The sequence below is a fragment of the Ciconia boyciana genome, chromosome 1, assembly GCF_034638445.1.
Source record: "Ciconia boyciana chromosome 1, ASM3463844v1, whole genome shotgun sequence".
In the NCBI taxonomy this organism is placed as follows: domain Eukaryota; kingdom Metazoa; phylum Chordata; class Aves; order Ciconiiformes; family Ciconiidae; genus Ciconia; species Ciconia boyciana.
In genome coordinates, this window is record NC_132934.1 from 147,442,830 (window position 1) to 147,465,495 (window position 22,666).

Below are 22,666 nucleotides of genomic sequence, written 5' to 3' on the forward strand. Positions count from 1 at the left end.
TGCTGGTTTCACCAGTAAAAACTGCAGAAACAAACAATCTGAGTCAGTCCTTCACTCCCACCCTACTTCCAACAGTGGGCTTGGTCCCTCAGAGTGCAGACGACTGGGTTGAAGCCCAGACAAATATAAGTGCACTTACAGACTTTACAAAAACAGTAATACTGATGCAAACGAGCACATCCTGTTTCATCTGGTTTCCAACAGTTACCTAAAAACCTCTTAACCTTGCTTGAACTATGCTTAACTACCAGCCTTGTATTTTGTCTTCCAATTAATTGTTTCTCAGTTCCAAATGTCTGCAAGTAGAAAGGAGACACTGAAGCTAAAGTAGGCCTTTTCTGTTCCCCAAAGAAGAAACATGCAGCCACCTCAACTCTCAGCTGCAAGAGCTGAACCTTTCAGACTTTGTTGATGAACCAGAACATTATGCCATTTTGTTTAAAAGAAATTACTTTTTTCATCTAAAACCAAAGAGCTACAAGTTTGAGTAGAATTTCTGTTTTCTGTACATTGCTTCTTATCCTTCCTCATGTTTACTTGTCCTATTTCAAACTTCTAGGGATTTACATTCCAGGAGGGAAGAATGGCTCAGTTAAAAATTACTTTCAGTGGTCCACTAGATTTTTTTTTTCATTTACGCACACTATAAGAGACAAATACACATTTTTTTATAATTGTGAACAACGTGTCCTCTGTCTGTTCACATGATTAATTACAAATTATTTCCCTCCTCCTCAGTCTGTTTCACCTTGAAGTTCTACCTTTGCAGGAGCAGTTAATTACACAGTAAAATCATCCAGATGAGAAATTCATGTAAAATGCAAATCCTGCAAGAAAACACTGTACTTAAACAGCAAAATGGGTATAAACAAGTACTATGACTTTTCATCATTAATAGCTGTGGAGGTCTAAACACACACTCCAAGGGTCAGATGTTCACTGTATATTTTTGTTAGATTGCATGGTTTTAGAGGCAGAAATGTAAGGCTACAGAACTGTGACTTAACGCAAGAAGGTGGCCTTTTCCTGTACAACAGATGACATCTGTCTCCACCTAAAACTACAGCAAGTGTTGATCATGAGACTTTCAGGTTTAATTGCCTGTAACCACAAGCAGTACAAACCACAGTAGGAAGTCAGTTAATGAACTTGCAACAAATGTAACAATTGCTACCAAGACAAAATTATGAGGCTGTTTTAAATAACAGTACTCCTTCCTTCCTGCATTACTTATATTTTCTCCTACTACAAAAATTTACAGATGCTTTTTTCATTTCCAGTCTCAAAGATTTTCACAGAAGTAAAGGTTTGGTCCAACACCACTGATGTCAGAGGAAGAGAAAAATCAGACCATAAAGACAGGAAAATATCCAGGTTGTAAAAGGTCTGTTCTGACCAATTTAGTGTCTGGCTTTAGCAGTTTTTAATGACACGAACAAGAGCCAAGATCAAAGACTCCTGAGCTAGAGACTTGGCAAGTATCATAAGCAAAGACGAGGATGGGTTTTGTGTAGTCTTCAGTCTCTGTGTATGTATCATCATGAACTCTGTTCACACGCTGCGACCTGTTTATGCTCCTGCAACAAAACAGAACTTGAAATTCTTTTTTAAAAAAGGAAAAAAAAAAATCAGACAATATTACATCACTTCATCCTATCTTCTCTTACCTACAGAAGTTTCTAGTTTGTTGTCCCTACTTACCTGAATACACACCCTGTACAGCCATAAAGCCAAATTTAGGATTTTGCGTGTATATGAAATTTACATGCATATGTAAGTTTGCATATCTGTAAACGTTTCTCACCTACAGATGTGTATATAAACACCTATTTCTGAGGAGAAAACCATCTACAGATGTCTCATTTATTTGCGCTCTCTGTGCCCATAGCCAAAAAGTAATAAATGTAGGTTCCCAGAACTTTATCTTAAGCAAATCTGTCATTATTAGGTCAAGTTCAAAGAGGAAAGCAGCCAACAGGTCAAAAGAAAAACCCATAATATTTTGATTGGCCTTTTCATTGTTTTTGGAGAGCTCCCGAATAACACACTGTGCAAGAGACAGCTACCAATCGTTTTCTGTTTCACTGAAATTAAAAGCCAATTTCAAGGGTAGCAATAATTCTGTCCAGCAAATAAATTATCATAATAATTTACTGTCACGAGTTGTCTCCTTTTTTATACTTCATTTTCCTTGAGCGATAAGAAAGCACTCATTTTAATTTCTTATGCATTAAGAAAATTCTGTCTTAAAGCCTACATTCACATTGCATGGGAAAGAACACACACTTTTTCCAAAGCAAGATCATCATTGATCTCACTGTAACAATCAGCAACTGCCATACACTTCATATCCCTCTGTAAAACCAAACTTACATTCAAAACATACCTATCAAATTCAGGACCCCAGCCTCATTCAACTGTCCAAAAAGAGACAGCTGACTAAAAAAGCACCCAGCATAACAATCTAAGAAACCCACAGTCCATACGCAGCACAAGTTCATACACATGTGCTGCAGACATTAAGAACCAGAACTATGGGAAATGCTGAACACTCAGCCCAGTACCACAGCACTTTCTTGATGAAGCTGACAAGTCTCCTCTCCCACTGCAGGGGGTCCCAGACTGGGTTCTGTCCACCCACAGCCAGCCGCTCACCCCTGCTATCAGCGATCACTTCGGACAAAACCAGAGGTAGTAAAGGACAGGAAAGCCTGCAGATTCTAATACAGGTAGTGACTTGTACCAAAAAAATCAACAAAACCACCCCAAAACCTAAAGAACTACTATGACGTTTGTGCTTATACTTTTTCTTGGGATATTCTAAAAGGTCTGGAACTCTCACCAGTCAACAGCCGCATATAGCCTTTTATGTCACCCTCCTATGAGCCATGTCGCATTTTTTCCCCTATGATGCAAGCAGCCATAAATAGATGTGGGAATCCAAAAATATTAAATTAGTTTTGTGGGATTTGTTTTCTTTACTTAAAAAGGAAGGAAGGATGAAAAAAAAAAAAAAAAAGAAATCATACAGTGCAATACATTTAATTACATTAGAATTGTCAGGGGAAAAAAAAGAGAATGATCGTAACAAATTTAGCATCTGAAATAAAATCCAGAGTTTTACAGCACACCAAAATAAAAACACACAGAAATACAGAACTGTCCCAAAGCCAGACTACAGGATGTGTGTTTACTTTATGTAGAAACCATCATTGCACACAATAGACATTGATATCTATTAATTAGACATGAGAATATAGTTTTTCCCTTTTATTTGATCTACCGTCACTTGGAAGAAAAAAAACCAAAGAATTTGACTAGCTTACAGATGCTGTTGCTCCGTGCATGGTCTGAAATGGTTTTCTTTTCCTTCATCAAGAAAACATCCCAAAGTCAAATAAAAATACATTTTAGGGAGATATATATGAACTCCAAAAACTTACTGTTTTTCTTGAATATTTTGTTTTTCACTAACTATAAAGTCAAAGAAGATCTGAAACCACAATCTGAAAAACAAAGATTCAGGAAATTTCTAAAAATATCTGTGAAAATGGTAACTTAAATCATGAACAGAAATCTCTCCAGACAAATATTTTCTTCACAAAATAGAAATATGCATCCTGCCATATTTACTATTGGTTTGTTTGTTTTATAACTATAAATTTGAGCAGTGAAAATACCAAATACAAAGCTTCCTACATCTGCTTTGTGAAGAAAGCCCCAGAGAGAAATAAAGATTCTTTCCATCTTGAGATCTCCAAGTATTTCTATTGTCCAAGACATTATACTTTGACTTAACAATTAGTGATTTTACAGAATTTTTACTAAGTAGATGATTTTTACTACTGTAACACAGGCAAAATAGTATTGAACTTTCATTTATTGGAGGTATGTTAGAAAACAGAATTGGTAACACCCATGTCACCACTTAGATTTCAAGCTTTGCTAAAATTTTAGTTGAGAAAACACTTTTCTCCAAAATCGGGAGCATACAATTGCTAAAGAATTTGGAAAGTGTATGAGATCACAGGTATCACTGAAACTTTGAATCAATGAAATATTGATATTTCATTGATATTGAAACTTTGTCATACAAATGTAAAATTCTGTTTCTAACAATAAGACTATTAGCTATCAGAAAAGTGAAACATTAAAAAAAAATCCTAGAAAATACATGTCTGCACATATAAAAGCAATCACTATTTAAAGTTTCCAGACAAAATGCAAGGTGAAAAATAAGTGATGCATCATTGCTGCTAAAAGTAAAGCCTATTATATCATTTCTCTTACAACTTGAGTACATGTCCAGAAAAAAAATGTACAGAATTTGTTTCATGCAAATGTTTTCAAGTAGGATTAAACACTGCACATTTCACTTTCCTGTTTCTTGTTTAGTGAGCAGAAATAGACTGCTTTAAAAGCACAAGCATTCAATCCAAGCAGAAGACAAGTGCTTCATGTTCTTCAAACAAAGCTCTTAGTCTGAATAAAGGAGAAAGTTTAATCACTTTGCTCAGTTAAGCCTGTACATTTAACAAATATTTCTGGACAGAAGCTTTGAAAATGATCTTTTTAATGTTTGTATGAAACAAAGGTGATCTAAACAAAGACGCCTTTTTTCTCTGTAGGCATCTTTTTTCATTAAAAACAGGCCTTCCCGTTCAAGACCTGCAGTGTGAAGGAAAATATGCTGCTGTTGCTCAAACTTTATACATTGTTTGTTTAAGACTTAATTCCTCCGAGCTGTCAAAACACAACCTTTAAGCAGCTCAAACCTTCAACCAAAAAAAAGACAACATTCCCAAACACCTTTGGGCTCACAAGTGGAGACCCGGTTCGCATCAGAGCTGGCACAAAAGCCTTTTGCAAAGGACAATTCCCTTACACAGTTAATAGCCAGCCTAAAAACAACAACAACGTCCCCCAAGATACTCATTATGGAGATAACACTGCAAGTTTGAAAGTCCTTGCGGATGAGCATTTTTGGTTTGGTTTAGTATCAAACATTTCTACTGTGCACTTCGGCTAGGGCCCATCACTGCCCTGGTACCTGTTCACGCTGTGTGTGGCAGAGAGGGGCTCTCCACTCCAAGCAGGCGGTATCCTGCAATGCCTCAATGCACAAACAGCCCTTGCCCTTGCCCTCTTATTCTCAGCAAAGGAGGGACAGGGAAGATGACAGTCCCCAGTACTGACTCCTACAACTAAAACGTGTGTGCACACACAATCCAGGCCCACGCGCTCCCTCCCTGCCACACAGGTTGCCTTGTTCAGCTGGTGTCAGTGGGACCCCACAGTTGTCCAATTACCACCTCACCAGGATGTTGGGCTAAGTCATATTTCTCCACTCAGCTCTAGTCACACAACTCAAATGGCTGATGCAACAACAGAAAAACAGCACGTGTCCCGAGTTATAAATTGTTTTCAGCAGAGAGCATGGCATTCTAGATCCCAGCTACAAAGTACTAAGTTGAGCAAATTACGTGAGAAGTTTCTTCTCATACATGCCCAAGAACCTAAAAATGGCTCTACCTAAACTATACCATAGCAGTTCCGCTTTTGCCCTGCACTGGCCCATTTGTGTCTGTAAAAAGTATCTTTTACAATCAGATCTAGATAACCACTGCTAATGATTCACTGAAGCACCATTACTAATCTGGGATTTATGCCATCATTTTTCAGTCAAGACTGATTAAAGAGATTTGGCAATACTGCAAACATAATTCAGCATCTCTGGCACTGTTTAGAAAACTGTGATCACAGCTTCACATGTATTAAGACTGGTGGCCATCTGCAAAATTTCATGCTGATGTATCCAAAGACCATATATTCAGCCAGCCATTTGAACTGTGGGTGAAAAAGATGGGTGGGAAAAGAAGAAGATAAGATCCAACAGAGTATGATTAAGCAAGTACCCTTTTCTAGAGAGGCTAAAACTCTAGCATCAAAAATAGACACTCTGTGCAACGCTGTCTCAAGTGTTGCATACACATTTTATAAAACCAAAATATTTTTCTATTAACAACAAATTAAAAACCAACACTTCTATTAAAAATATAGACAACTGATTTTGATACATCACACCTTAAACCAATAATTATTTAAATGTGTTCTCAAACTGCAACAATGTTTCTCCCCCACATTTCCTCTTTCCTTTTGACTTCGCCTGAAATCAGTACCCCAACGACAGGAGCAAACCCACATTGCTTCAAACATTCTTCTGGCACCAAGAAATGGAAGCAAGGTATAAAGTTAATTAAGACTGCGATGTTAAAATCTGTGGTATCAGCAAAGCGAAGGTGCAGAGAGCAGCAGATTTTCTGTGACTCTTTACCAGATAACTTGTCTCCACTTCTATCTGAAAGCCAACATCTAGTGCTCTGAATATGGAAATTCAGTTAAAGCCTGGAGGTCGAACTGCTGCCAGCAACAGATTTCAGATTCAAGCAGATGGAAAAGAGAAACTCCAGCTCCGACAGGTAGGGACTACTGCTGCTATGTGGGGCTACGCCTTCACCTTTGTTTGGAGGGTTTTCACACAGTTGTTAGCATATCCTTTTCAGAGGGAAATGAGGCAAGTCAGTCTGACAGGGCAAACAAATGACAGTATCACATTTCCAAAGCCTTGCAATGTGTTGCACGTCCCTCGGATCATCCCCCACCACCACATTTCCAGTAAAAATAATCTTCATGGGGACATCACACACCTCCCACTCCAGCTTCATGCCCCTCCTGTTCTCCACAGGAGACCACTCCCTTCCTACTCATCTTAGAAACTTTGCTCATCATGTGTGTCATTTCAAGGATTTCCACACTGGCCATCGCTGCCAGGGACACTTCTCTTCTTGGGTCTAAACCCTGCCCTCATTTCCACCCCTGCTAGCACCAAATACTGAATGTTGCAGGGGAATTAAGCATCCAACAAATGCAATGTCATACACACGCATCAGTACCAAAATATCACTTTCAAACGTGAATGTGACAGAAGAGGAGGTCTCTGGGAAAGGACTTTTTTGAGCACCTGAAGCACACTGGACCAGAATATGAGGCCTGAACAGCATATGGCAGAGTTTCTTAGTGTAAAATCAGAGGGACAAGAGCAGGACACGTGTCCAAAAGGCAACATGGAAAATGGCTTTAGCTGGGCTGCCACAAGAACAGAAGGGTTATGAACCATTCTGGTATTTTGGTAAATATGGGCACATGCTATCTACACATACAGGCACAGTCTCTTTTTCTCACAATGCCCAAAACCATGCAAAAACCAACAAAACAAAACTACCCAGCCATAAAAAGGAAACATGTAGCTTTATCTTCCTTTTCAACCTCCAGCTACCTCCCCATTATCTTACTCACAGTGCCTGCTCTCAGACCTGTGCAACATGTAATTTAGGAGAAAACCAGGTCTACGCCCAGATTACTTCCAACCGCACGTACCACAACAGGAAAGGACAAATATATCCTGCATCGTTATATCATCTCATCCTTGTCTGCAAACACTAACCTCAGACACATGCCAGACTCTATTACAAAGTACCTCCACTAAAAACAGCAAACAAACAAAAAAATCTTTTCCCTACAGCTACCCACCTGCACAATGCATTTAAACACTATTAACTAAACCCTTTCTCAGGGCACACCCACTCACCTTGTAAAGGGGTGCAACAGCTGTTCAAAAGTAAACAGGGAGGCAGGTGAAGGGATGGAGAAGGGGGCTGACTTCCATTTGATGGTCTGGGAAGGCTTACACTTTAGGAAGGGCAGGAAGCAGCTCTTCAGAGGCAGAGGCTGTTCCTCTGCCCCGAACCAGCTTTCATGCTGCCTAGTCTGGAGGAGGATGGAGTTGTTTCTTACTCGTGGGATGTGACCCTCTTAATTTTGGTTCAGTAGGAAACAAACCCCTTTACATCCAATATGCCATGGTACTCAGAGCTACCTGACAGAAAGGACTACAAAGCCAACATTTTAGTAATGCATCAACGTTGCAGCTTCAACACACAACAGCCACAAGAGTCCAACCTTAAAAAATATCCTAACCAAGCATCTGGTCAGAAGTAAAAAGCTGGTCATTTGGGCCAAGAGAGAAGAAATTGGTATGTATCTTGCAGCTGATGGAAATGGGAAAGATGGGATCATGACTGCGGATTACTGATGACAGGATAACACGCCATTTCCTTGGTGCCAATGGCTTGTTGAAGACATAGTCAATTGAGTAACCATGGTTTTATTTTTAAGACATCTTTCTTCCTCTCTGGAAATTAACTACATTTGCATATTTCTTTCTACCCACAGGGTAACCATTAAAGAAGTTTTAATATTAGTAATCATCATCACTAAAAATCAAAGCATCTGAGACAGAGTATTTTAGGATAACCATGCAAAGTGAAAGATTAATTTCTATATGCATCAACTGCAATCAATAGTTTTCTTTGATTTAGGTATCTGTATTAGTCAACGTGGGAACCTCATGTTTCACTTTTTTTTCCTGTTATGCTTTAGGAGGCTGATTCTGAAAGTACAGGAAATTCTTATCACTTAAAAATTCTACATGGCCTCTGTACTGGACCTTCTAACTTACACAGTGCCTTGAAGGTACTCCTTTCAAGCATTAGTTCAGTATTTTGAAAATGTACTGTGCAGAGAGCTGCTTCTCCTTTCATTTTCTTTCTGAGAAATACAAATCTCCCAATTTTTAGACTTTTGGGTGCTTTCACTTTCTGACTGCTAATTCTGTTAATTCAGTAGTACCAAAGTTCCCTCAGAGTTCATAGTTCCCCTTCCTTGTTTTTTTTCTTTTTTTTTTCTTTTTTCAAGTCTTGCTTCTTGCAGTTCTCCAAGTTATGTTCTCATGACCTTCAATCATAATTCTAGAGGGTCTTTCATTATCTCCTTCCCACCAACTACATCATAAAAATAATGACAGATGAATTATATTTTCCCTATCTTCTCCATAAATTCATGTCAAGGTCTTTTAAAGTCTGTTTGCCTAGAACTCATACATATGGCTTTTCCTAATCCTGTCAAACTTTCACAGACAGCCCATGCCTCTCAACTTGTGCTCTGCAAGTACCCTTTCTGTTCAGGTATATCTCTTGCTACTCTCATGGCTTCAATGTTTCAAATGGTCTCATTTCTAGTCTAATCCTAACCTGCAAGCATAACTGCAGCAATGAGGAAAAAGGGGCCACCGAAAAAAAGTCACCACTTCCTTCTACTTACAGAACTAACACTTATATTTTCTTTTTTATGCCCCAAACTCTTGACACTTTTTAGGTGAACCGAAGCTCTCCTCCTTCCAGAGCCACACAACATTACCTCCCCTAGAGGCACATGTCTTCATGGGCTCTCCAACATAGCTGCTAAACAATAATCCAAAAAAAGGGCAAGAATATAGATAGATTTTGACCACTTCTTGTCTCCTCCAATGCTTAGACGTCACAGTTTAAATTAGATCAACTGTTCGCAAGCTCTAATTTATAAATCTCAGTAGCAGGTCCCAGATGGAAATTACCAGGGTACGCTGTGCTCTCAGAACCTTAGAATGCTTCTGGGAGGGCACTCGTCATAACAGCGAGGGTCACAATACAGGCTAGAGGAGCAGCCTGAAATTAAATGCTTCCCGTAAAACACCTGGCTCAAAACCTCTAGTTCAGAGGCTGTGTAGCTCCTGATACTGCTCTGCTGCAGAAATACTACAAAATGGACTTGTTTGCATTTCACTAATTCGTCAATCTGTAAAAGTTCCAGGTAGATGCAACACATATAGATACTGATGTTGGCATCAAACTGGCTTCCTATGCATAATTTTGCACCATGAATCCCTAAGACATTGAACCATATACAATTACACAAATCCAGATATATTTAGAAGCCCATATAAAAGTGGGTTTTACCCATCCTCATAACCACTGTGATGGGCCTCAGAGAAACCCAGAAACACAGAGATTTTGTAGAACCTCCAACAATTATTCCCTCAGGAATCACTGTCCCTTCTCATTATTTTACCCAAGTCTCACTATACTCAGCCTTTTCCTGGAAGTCTCAGGTCCTTGAAGCATGTATTACACATTGGAAAGACAAAACCTTTCACCTTATCAGTATCAGAATAGAGCTTGCAAACTTGCCTTACAAGTCAACTCGTAAAGAGGGCAGGACGCATGTTAGTTCTTCAACACCATTCACAGGCACAAAAAATTTAAAGACATGAGGGTTTTCAGGAAGAGCGGAATATGAGTGACCACACAGCATGCTATTTTACTCAATATTATTGAACGTGGGCCATCAAGATTGGGAGCTACCTAAAAGCTCCCAAAGCTGGGAGACAAATATGAAATCTATGGCAAGGATTATTTCAACAACCCTCACAATTTTGAAGGCTTCCTGTGATTTCCAAATGCCCAAGGTTGATAATACTACTGCCACATACATTCCCTGACACCCTTTTTTAACTGCTGCATGTAAAAGTTAGGCCTCACAACCTCCTTTGTTCAAGGGAGAATTACTCATGACGTTACTTTACTTGAGACGTGACCACCACGCCTTCTCCTAGAAGAACCTTTCACTGGATTCTCACAACCAGTTTCAAAGAACTGTTTCCCTTCCCCTCCTATCAACCTCACCCATAAAGCTCACCAGGTGCCTGTCCCAAATGCAAATTTCCAGAGTAGGAAGTAGGAAATGGGAGAAGGAAAAAGGTGCACTTACAGAAAAATAAATTTCCACCCTCAGACTGAAAGCTCTCAGGAGCACCTTTGTAGAAGAGCTACTGTACCACTGTGCCTCTCTCCAGCCTCTACGTGTCAGACATGGTGTGGAAGGGAAGACGGGTTCCAATGATAACTCCTGGGATGAATTATCCTGCTTATTTACACATGTCAGTGGAGAGGACTATGTTGTTTGCCGCCTTTCTTCAAACAGCAGCAGACAGCCCAGGAGCAAACACCTTCTGGGGATTTTAACACTCCAAAGCTAGACAGAAGATGTTCAAAGCAACTCTGGACTGCTACAGCAAGATGGTAATACAACAGCACTCTGCTGTTCCAAGAGTAAAAACTAATATGTTACTTTGCGAGCTGCAGTATCCTGAGTTAACTCTGAGGTAAGGGAAACCAGGGTGAAAACATGCTTTTGTCCCTTCAGAGCAACAGGAGGGAAACATAACAAGGAGGCAACATAAGAGAACCACAGAAATAAAGAATTTCTATTCCTATACAGGTCTTTAGCCCCTGAAACACGTATGTGAGACATGACATTTACGTAACAAAGCACTAGAATTTTTCACTGCTCTTCGTGAGAAGGGAAATCTCACTAGAAAAACACTGATCCTCACAATTTGTTCCCCACTAATTGTCTCCCCACGTACCTGCTTTCTGCTAGGACTGGAGAGCAGTGTTTTTAGAGCAGCTCTCAAAGTCTCCCTGTGCACAGCAGCTAGTCTAATTGCTGAGCTGCTTCTACACAGCAGAGCAGAAGCCTCCACTCCACCACCGTCTCTTCTCCCAGGGCAATATTATCCTGCTGAAAAGTAACAGGCATTATGCATTCAGTGAAAAGCAGCACAGTACACATACAAAGAGCCAACAGTGAGCCCGTGATGACTTCTAATGGCTTTATTTACACCTCACCAGTCCATGTTTAGCAGTGTGCTCGTTTTACCTATGAGATTTTAATACAATTGCTCAGTTCACATCCAAGCCTGCAGGGTGCTGAAGTTCCCAGTTTCTAACAGCACCTGGACACTTACTGCTCTACTGTAACTGGGCTACTTATGCTATACAACAGAACTGCTAAATATTTTATATAGGCATGTTCATTCAATATGTTAATTAGATATTTAATCTGAAATGTTCTCAAAATTGAATAGAGCGCACACATCCAAAACTCTCATTGCAGATTCACTTACTATAGGAGCTTTCACATAGATTTCTCGACTGACTGTATTTTGCTGTGCTCTCTTTTTATAGAGTATATAACATTCTGGTCATAACAGATTGCTTGCTCCCAGCTGGAAAGCCTCTTGGGAACACAGAACTGTAACCTACCATTAATATATTAAGTACAGAACATTTCAGACACCATGACGCAGAAATCACAAACAAAGATAGAAAGCTATGTGAGAACCTGATGTAGAATTAACAAGGCTTGTTCCATATCCATCTCTAGCTCAAGTGAAGCAGTAAACCTACAGCTCATGTTGGAAGCCTGTGTCTCAGGCACTGCTACTGTAGCCATTAGTACTTCCAGCAGAAATACAGTTCTTACTGATACTTCTTGGAAGAGGTAACTTTACTAAAATATAAACTGGGTCAAACTAACAGGACAAAACAACTATACTTGGGTAATCTGTTCTTGCCAAAAGAAACATATTGTAGAAAAGATTCAATCAGAGCATATGTAGTTTTCTCAAGTCTTACAAACTTGGTAAGATAAAGTCTGTCTATTAGTTGATGAAAAAAACCTAAGTAATGCAGACAACTTAGATGGCAGCACCCATACATTTTGAGTTAGTGCTCAACAAATGCTTCCTCGCAGTTGTTTGGGAAAGGTACATTGCCTGGGGAGATAAAGAGTTTTGGTATACATCAAAGCAAAGATGCACTTCAACATTTCCACCATTCTTACCAAAAGGGAAGAGTAGGAAAGTCTCTGTTTACACTGAAAGCAGTTCCTTGCTACACATGATTTCCCCCATTTTCTAACTGACAAGTCATTTACATGCCATCACTAGTCCCACATTGCTTTAAAAACCTCTTATATGCCACTGCATGCCAAACATTATGCTGTTGTGTCACTGCACAATAGCTGAGATACATAGGTTCACACGAAGTGAATGAACAGTTTGTAAAGCACTTTCTAATCCTTCAGCAAGAGAAGAACAATCAGAAGGTGGGATCGGTAGCATCGCTACCTGTAACTATGGCTGCTCAACACCCTTCTTAAAAGACTGCTGTTTTCAGTTGCTTACATTTTCCCAAAGTGTGTGCCCAGAAATTTTTCATGCTGAGCGTTTGTCTCAGACTGATTTTTAAAGAATAATCATGAGTTTCAGCTAAAACAGTTCAACTACTGCCAAGAGTAAGGGCTAAAGGAAAAATGTTTTGCATAAATTTAAAAAACAACAAAAACTGGCAGTCTTTTCTTTCTATCCTAATCCTTTAAAAAGTCACAGTAAACACAGATCCAGTAGAGATTAACTCACAACTAAAATCTCCAAAGATGCCAAAAAACTGAGTACTCTTGATTTCCACAGGTGACCTAACTGCACATGCACTGCCCTTCAGGCAGTCACTGCTCCAGCCCAAGGAGTTTGGAAAACAGTTCCTTTTAATAATCATTCAACATCAGTTTGACTGAACATTGAACTGGGCCAACAGAACCTGTATCTCTAGGACAAGCCTTCAGGAATAAAAAAGAAATATCAAATTCAAAAGCATGGGGAAAAAATGGCCAAACGGAATGAGTAGGAGAAGTAGTAATAGATTTGAAGAGCAATACTGGCAAAGTTGGCTTAAAAAAATGAAGCTGTCAGAAGACTGAGGTCTGGGGGTAGAAATTACTTGGCTGGGAGGAATCATTGCAATAAAGAGCTGGGGAGCAGACAGGTATGGGCAGACCAAAGAGACTGGATAAGTACCATAAAGAGGAAAGCCAAGGGGGCCAGCCTAAGCTGCCGCGAGGAGTCTGGGAACCAGCTGTGGGAACGGGAGAGATACTGGACACAGACTTCAAGGGAGAACCAGCCTTCTTCTGCAGAAAGAATAAAGTATCAACTAGTTTGGGGTGTCCGACTCAAGACACCCATGATTTAACTTCGGAAGTATACAGTCTTTTACATAATATATGCAGAAATAGCTGGGAGGGCTTAGCAGTTCTGTAAAACTGAGACTAGATCTTAAATCAGGCACCCAAAAACTGAGAAACATTGTATTGACCAATGGCAAAAGGACAGTTTTTAAAGACTTGCCTTGCATGACACAGAAACTGTGGGGAGTGGTAAGGTTGCGTCCCAGGCCTCTGGAAGGATGCAGCTCTCAATTAGAAAACAATCTTGTCCTCCTCTTCCTTCAATCCCCTGCTTTGATCGCTTTGATCCAATTCCTGCAACAAATAAAGCTGTTACACTCATCGATGTCCTTTACTGCACAGTTCATGCCCAGGTTAGGCCCCTCCTGTGCATTAAATACAACACAGAGAAGTAGATCATCTAACTAAAGATTTAGCATAATTGGAATCCATGAGGCCAAACGGTGGTTACATGGATCGCTCTTTTAAGACAGCTATTTTGTCAGCTGTGTAGGTCATTTGTGGTTTAAAATGTTACCTTCATGCCTATAACTGCCTTGTTTGTACGGGGCAGCATTGCTTTCCATTCAGCATGGAACCAATAGTGCCAAACGTTTCCCCCAGCCCCAGAAATGATGACAGATAATCCACCCACACTTTGGGAGCAAAAGTTATGATCACTAGAAAACCTCAAGGACCATGTTCATCCATGTTTCTAGAAGTATGCGACTGGACAGTACAGCAAGTTCACGAGTCCACAGACAGTTAAGTGTCACACGACACTACCTCCTAGCTTCCAGTTGTGACACCGACTTTTAAACATGGCTAGACATACATGACTTTTCTACTGATATTATTATCTACTCATCTCCTATTAATTGTTTCTATATCTGTCTGTGTGATACTGCACAATTCTGAACTTAAAAAAGTGACCCATAAAAACTGGAACGGATAAGATACCCACGATAGAATTCTCTTGTGCAGATAATGTCCATACTCACAAAGCACCTAAGAAATGCTCTACAAACTGCTTGACCTAGACAGGAAGACTTATCCCAGATTTTACATTTTATAAGTAGCATCTTCCACAAGAAAATACACAAGAACCTTTTTTTAAACAAATGCTGTAATGTTCAATAAATTCTGATATTTACAGAACTGCTATCAGAATTAACAATGCACTAATACTTACCACTTTATGGTAAAAATTTAACAGAAAAATGGCACACAGAGCTTGGCAAGTAGCTCTGTTGACTGAAGATATTACCACGCTGCTGTTCAAGTTTACGGCCTCCCAAGCAAAGTCAATGGACCAGATCAAGTGAACACTCTTCAGAAATGTCAAACCAGCAGTTTAAATTAAGCCGCTGAACTTTGCACTAAAGTTGCTGAAGCGCAGGCACACATTTCGTTCCACCTGCCCTCCTGTGGGAGGCAGTAATTTCCAGCCTAGTGAATGTAAAAAGTAGCTGAATCCAAGCTTTGGACTGCCAAGGGTTAAGGTTTTAAACAAACACAAACCGGAATTACAGAAAAGATCCAATGCCTAACCCTAGCAGTAAGCCCAGCACTGCACTTTCCCCAACACAATAGATTTAAAGACAGAGAACGAGTGGAAGAAAAAATTCTCAGCAAATCTCGTATCCCCTGTGCCTCCACTGTTAGCCATAATTTCTACCTTAGAGACTTGTCCTACTCATTGCAAAGAGAAATTCCAGGCATCAAATTCTTTCTAAGCACAGTTCATTTTACTTTACGTGCTTCTGTAGCAGGAAGGAAGTTACAGAACACTCAGCAATACAGCAGGGCACCGCCAGGTAGAGCAGCTATTCAAGCACAGAGTTAATCTGGACTTCTTAGCCTTGTAAGAAAGGAATGGACTGAGCATGTGCAGAGGCATTCGCAGGCACTGATTTTATTTGTAGAATTCTGTACAGTTTGCAACACTGCAGTAAGGGTACCTTAGCTATAAACTAGGAACCAACAAATTGCAGTGTGCCGTTTCCAAAGATTTGCAACATCTGTACATGTATGCTTCCTATAATTAGTCATCTGGTAGAAAGAATAATTATTCTTATAAAAGTTTAGAGGGGTGGCAAAACATATTATCTTCTTAAGCAAGATGAAAACAGCCGTGCTTGCGAGAGCAGACGACCCCAACTTCTTTAAAGCATCTTACCTAGCAATGGGTGTTAGCAGCACACAAACCCTGTATCAGGCCTTTGTCTGCAGGTTCTTATACAGATCAGAAACACACTGGATGCATTTTTCTATCACTCTCTCTCCTCTTTCCTGTATGAGCCATCTACTCTCTCATCCTTCCCGCTCTTTTCCCTTCACTTTCACCCCCTATATCCACACTCCTTTTCTGCCATGCTATTCCCTTTCACCTCGCTCAGTTATCTCCCCCACAAAACCTGTTCTGTCTGCAACAAACTGGAAGAACAGACCTGTATTTAGAGAGCGTCATCTCTCACACAACAGGCTTCTCTGTTAGCATGGCAGAGCAGCAGACCACAAACAAGATGCAGGCCTTCATGAGAAATACAAGAACATCGAAGGGTTACACTCTCATGAGTGGGCCAGGTCTACTCTCTCATATTTCATCAAGATGGTTTTAGCTAAGTTAGGACGTACCTTGGTACTTCCATTTCCCTATTTACTATTTATTGCATATTTGGTAAAAATATAATAAATTCAAGAAATCCACACTCCGTGGAAGTATAAACACCCAGGGACAGCCTTCTTGCTGAGGGAATACACTTTATTGCAGCTTTCAAATGTTTTTTTCAAGAAGTGCTAACATATTTCTGCAGAGCTGGCACCTCCCTTTCCCCTGTGAGAGACAGAAGAGTGGCTGGCTCAACAAGCTGACAGAAGCAGAAGCACAATGTCCACCTGTGCTGGCTGATACAACATCTTTAACCCCAGTTTCTGAAACAGGGAAAATACAGCAATAACTGCCAGGGAAGTCTGGGGAGTTTGCCTTCCACTATCTCATGCACACCTCCCTCACCGCGTGCCATACAAACCACAAAAACCAGGTATGACCCTACCACTCCCCTGTGCAGCCGAGACACACACTCTCCTCTCAGTCACATCCTTAATTTACAAATGTCCCTGCTATTTTCCTTACTACACCTGCTCCACACTTCATTCTCAACCTGCTCTGCCTTGGCTCTTCTTTGGTGTTGCCTCGCATGCTGCCCTCTGTGGCGACACTTCCCTCACAGTAAGCAGACCACGACAGAGAACAGAACATGGGAAGCAAAGGAAGGAGAGCAGTGGCAGCGGGAAGTGGCTGTGAAGCAGGAAAGGGAAAATTCTCCTTCTACCTGAAAGCCAGAAGAATCAACTTCATCTACAGTAAAGAGCTTATCATATTAGGTTAAGCAGCAATAGGCGTGATTTACACACATTTGAGGCTATGCCCATCTGCCTGACCCATGTGGATGAGGTAGATAGAACCCAAAGCTTTCTTCTTCCAAGGTCAACAACATTTTCCAACAATGTTTCTGCAAAGGATGTCTGTTTGAGATTTAGGCAGATAATACAACAATAGAGAGGAAATTCAGTCTGTCAGAAAAGAAACAGGAAGGGAAGTGACAAGCAGAAGCAAAGAGCGCGTAAGATAGAGCTCTGAGCTATGCTGCCTGTGTTATTTGACCTCCTGTCTCTCTTCATGGACAACAGGTACAGGTGTCAAACTTTATCTCCAAGCAAGGCAATTGCTCTCCATATCCAGGCAAGAATTGGGGAAGTTTTTCCAACAAAGTAATCTACAAAGGGGGTCCAAGAGTTATTCTTATATTCTAAAGGTGCATCTTATGTACTAGCAATTAGGCAATTAAAATTTGCTGTAACGAAGCACATGCCAGAAGCCTGAATTAAATCTTAACAAGGAAACAAGAACCAAAAGGGGATCCTTGGCCGCCTTATTTTCCTTCCTAGTTCCAGTACAATAATATGGAGATTAAGGCACCCAGAACGTATAGGAAACACAACAGCCATTTCTCCTAGCAGTCATTTCACTCCACAGGGAGAACTTCTTCCATTTAATACAGCACCTGTGCAACCACACTGGACTTGAACAGGTCTAAGACATGGCTGAGGATGTCCACCCTTCAATATATCCGAGACCTTAACACCGAAAATTCCACTACCCTAGTAGGGGTACAGCCTTCTGTCTCAGCTGACAGCAAGCGAGACAGAAATAAATAAGTTTCTGCAGGGGTGTGATCACTGCCTTCAGTAACAGAGACAATCACCCTCTGAAGATCACATGGCTCCTTTGCCACACTTTGGCAGGGTTCTTTGTTTCTCTGTGGGTCCCTACAAGCTACCACCCACTATAGATTAAGTTAAAATTAGCTCATTCAAAATAAATTAAATAACAGGCAAAGTTGTCATGTATCAAGAAAGATGCATAAAGCCTAGATACAGATACTTGAAAACAGCACTGAAATCATGATTTGCTAACAACTTGGTACTGCCAGCAGGGAGCAGTGAATAAAAGAGGTCACATCCACCTCAAAGTTTGGAAAGTGCCAGAACTTCTAAATTTAAGACTACTGAATTTCAAGTTCTTGCCAAAAATACATATGTTCCCCCCCATTTGCTCCCACCTAACATTTGCATTGAGAGTCAGAGAGACTTGTGAAAAAATTGGCAAGATACCGCATTCCCTGTGAGGGCCCTCTGAGTTCCTAGAAGCAAGGCAGCCCACTGAATTAAAATCTTCAGAAGCAAGAAAAACTTTAATAAGTTTTTAAATTAAGAACTTTTGAAAAAAGCATTAGCAAACGGTGGCTCCTCAAGGGGAAACAAATAATCTTGTCTCCAGGACAACAGGGTTCTGCTAGCTCATCTCCCTTGCTTTAGAGTTTGAGGGCATGCAAACACACAAGAGCCTCTGCTTCTGTTGCTTAAAAAGTAATCCAGGAAGACCTTCCCAGCTAGCTCTCTACTGTCAAGGTAGACAAGCTCGATACTACAGACTTCTGCAGAAATAATATTGGCTTGCAGATGGAAAGCTACTGTCAACACAGAGTGCTTAACTGCCCAGGCAAAAGCCCCTCCACCGTCTATGCAGCACATGCAGTCCATACTGAGCTCTGACCAGCATATATTGACTTTGCTCATTGTATAGGGGAAAATGTATGCCACTGGGACAAAGCTACAACTTCATTCTTACACTGCTCCATCAAAGCCACATGAAACGGATGATGGTGCATCATTTCTGCAAAGGCAGTGCAAAGGCATTTCTACTATATTTCACAACCATATTCTAGCCTAATAAATGAGCAAAAATCTGAAACATGCACCAAACTAAACATACAATCTGTTTCCTTTTAAGGCTTCTCTACATGGGAAAGGAATCATAAAAGCTGGTCTGGAATAAATTAAGCGAGGTTAAATGTTCTTAAACATCCTATCGCTTTTCACAGCACACTCTGCTCGCTAAGCTCTGCTCTTCAATTCCTGTTCCCTGAATGACGGCATCGCTGCCAAAAAAGCAGAGCTCACCGAAGAGCACGGGTGCACCACACATCATCAGACAGCAATCACGAACCGACCCTCTGATCTTCAGTTTTTCAAAGTCCTGCTAGCAACGCTGAAGGGACAATCCCACCTCAGGACGGGGCTTTCTGCACACACCAGTGTTTCCGTGACTCTTTTTGAGTGACAAAGCGTGCAGGTGTGGAGGGTGTAGCGCTACTTGCGGTCCCAACCACACTACCTCGCCCTGGGGTCACCCCACCACCGCAACAACAAACGCAGCAGATCAGAAATGTCTCAGGGACGCGGGGCCTGCCAGCCCGCTGTTCTACAAACCCAGGCTGCGGCACAAAGCCATTAAACAAGCGTCCGGGATAATATCGAGAAGCACAGATCTCATAAAAATACCTGGAAACCGAAATGCACAGGAGCTTTCAGCAACCACTTAAATAACAAATTAAAAGCAACATCATCCTTCTATTTTTTGATGTCTGACTCTTGCATCTTTTCCCGAGACAGCTGCTTACAGTTCATACGCCCTTATTTATACACGGCAGTCCGGCACGGTTCACGCGGATGCTCAGGACGAACCTTAATAAAAGACAAACGCGTAAGAACACACCGAATAACGCCGTCAAACACAGCAGCGCGCTGCAGATGACAACAACGATGACCCAAACGGCGACGCGGCACGAAGCAAACCCCGGGTGCCAGGGCCTCCCCAAGATGGGGGCTCGGCGGTACGCGCCCGGGACGGAGGGCGGGCGGGCGGGCCGGCCGGCCGCCCTCAGCGGCGGCAGGCGATGAGGCGCGGCGGAGCTGCCCCCCGCCCAACGGCCGCCCCCCGCGCGCGCTGCCACCGCTCCTGCGGCGGAGCGCCGCGCCGCCCCCACCCCCCGGAGCTGTCAGCGGCGCCTCCCGCCTCAGCCGTACGAGACCCGCCGGCGCCAGCGAGGCCCGGCCCCCGGCCCGGAGGCGCACCTTCTGCCTCCGGCCCCCTCCTCAGAGCGCGGCGGGGCAGCTCCCGGGCTGCCCTCGGAGCCGGGCAAGCGCCCCTCGCTTACCTCCGCAGCCCCGGCTCTGCCAGGCACCGCCCCGCGGCAGCCGCCGGCCCCACACCCCCAGCGGCTCCGGCGGCCCGACGCCCGCCCGCTCGTGACGGCACCGGGAGCCGCGGCCCCGCCCCGCCGCTGGGCCCGGCCCCCTGCGGCCGCCCGCCGCCGCCGGGCCCCGCTGCTCCGCGCCGCGGGAGGCGGGCAGGTGGGGAAGGCGAGGGCGGTAAGCAACGGGGGCGGAAAGCGCGGCCACGGCAGGGCTGGCATCGCCCTCCCGCCAGGGCTGAAATCCGCCTGGTTTCAGTATGCCTCCAGTTACCCGGGGCTCGCCTTCCGGCCTCCGAGCGAGCCGGCTGCTGTTTCGTGCTTTGTCATCTCCGACTGCAAAGGATCCGAAAATACAGAAACCGGGGTTCTCTTGCATCATCATCTGCAGTCAGGGATTGGGGATTTTGAGAAAGAAAATGTCACGGGACAGATGTACCCGCATCACAGCTATGACGTTTGGGCCAAATAATTTGAGATAATAATCCAGGTTTTTTTCTTTTCTAATGAAAACACCAGCATGTTTCCTCCATTCATCCTTACTCATTGTCCACACTTGAAGCTGCTTGACAGCTGGCTCAACCAGCTACAGTTGTTGAAACTGCAGTACAGCTGGAGTCTGGGCTCATTTCTTAATCAATTTCTGTACCACGCTGCTATCAATGAGGGATTTAACTTGCTCAAGCAGTGTTGAGTGTCATTTGAAAGAAGGTTAAGAGGAAGTCACAGTCCAGCTCTGGCTCATTCTATTATTTTTACAGTGCGCAAATGCCAAGGAGAAGACGGGTTACTCAGAAGCCGCCCCGTGGGAACTCCCAGGAGGTACGCGAGGGGCTCATGCGCAGGAAACGTGCTGAGTGGGGAATTAGTGAGACGCACACACACACACACTTGTCTGGATGCCTCCAGCCAACTGTGCAGGATCTGCCGAGGACCACTGCCAACTACCAGTTGAGTCAGTCCCAACACCACTCCAGTGTAAGAATTTTAATTTGCTTGTTGCAGTTTCCTGGTGCTGGAAGCTGCCAGCTCAAGTCCTCAATATGATCTGAATTTGGATGGAGAAGCGAGGAGATGCAGCTCGAATTTTTCCACTTTTCTTTCCACCTGTCATTGGTGAAATTCCATGCAAGCACTTCTGCTTCAAAATCACACAGAACTTACAAAGAGGCATTTTCAATGCCTAGTCAAACACAGGGGATTTTTAACATTTATCTTTGGTCATAGTTTAGCACAAAGCTAATGAACACTGCCATGTTTTTAAACAAAAAGGAGACAGAAAATAGGAGTTCCTCTGCATACCATGCAAGTTTAAAGCCATCCTCTCATAAAAATATTAAATATACTTTGTCAGAACAGGCTAGAAAGCAAGTAGACATTGGCACTAGCACCCTTCAATTTTAATACGGAGCCTGACAGTGCTAAGAAGCACAAAACATTGTAGTTTATTTGTAGCTGATGACAATTTTCATCATCATCAACCAAAAAATGACCTTTTAAAAACAGCAGACTTGAACAACTCCCTACCAAGGATCCTGGAAGAACAGTGTTTACTACTGATGTTCACTTCACATCAGTAAATCGAAACAGCACTATAACCCAACAGACCAGAAGGGCACTTGTGTTGCACCAGAATCGAGGAAGGACACAGAGAACAACCAGGTTTACTTATAGGCAGAACAGTCCAACTCATCCAGGGCAAAAACAGAGAAAAGCCAACAAGGTGGGAACAGATAGGGTAGGCAGGTTTTTAACTTTCCTCATTTTTTGGTAAGATTATAGATTTGTTTGATTAAGAGAACCCTAAGTAACAAACCTCAAAAACTAATTGTCAGAGGGGAGCTGTATTTGAGCAGAGGTACTTGGAAAGCTGCCCTGGGTCCATTACCAGGTTTAAGACTATGCAACATTTTCCTCAAAGATGTGGAAGCATGTATAAACTCACTGCTGATTATATTTGTGGACCACACAAAAGCTGGCGCTATGCTGAACAGAAGAACTGGGCCATCAAGTAAGAGTTCTGGAACAGCTGATAAAGCATACTGTTCAAAATTTACTTTTTTTTTTTTAAAGCCAAATCTCAGGTTATACATCCAGGAAAAGAATACAAAGCTGTACCTTGAACACTAGGAAAACAGCAGACTGAAAAACTATTGACTCTGAAAAAGGCATCAGGGTCATAACGGACAAGGAATTGAACACAAGATCCCAACTTAACACTGTGACAAAATGTGACCCGCATCTTGGAAGCACAATCAATAGTGTACAAAGAAAGAAGAGGGGAT

At 42.2% G+C, this 22,666-nt stretch overlaps 1 protein-coding gene across 7 annotated transcripts in view; it reads right to left on the reverse strand.

Annotated features, from left to right (window-relative positions):
* INPP4A (inositol polyphosphate-4-phosphatase type I A) overlaps nucleotides 1–20,745 on the reverse strand; it is a 134,868-nt gene extending 114,123 nt beyond the window's left edge. For 3 of the 7 annotated variants that reach the window (XM_072849648.1, XM_072849651.1, XM_072849641.1), the window contains exons 1-2: nucleotides 20,346–20,428; nucleotides 13,964–14,097 (exon numbers count right to left, since the gene is read on the reverse strand). The gene's annotated coding sequence lies outside the window, so the exon portion shown is untranslated. The other 4 variants (XM_072849646.1, XM_072849642.1, XM_072849643.1 and 1 more) reach the window with 4 other exon arrangements.
* Between the last annotated feature and the right edge of the window lie 1,921 nt (nucleotides 20,746–22,666).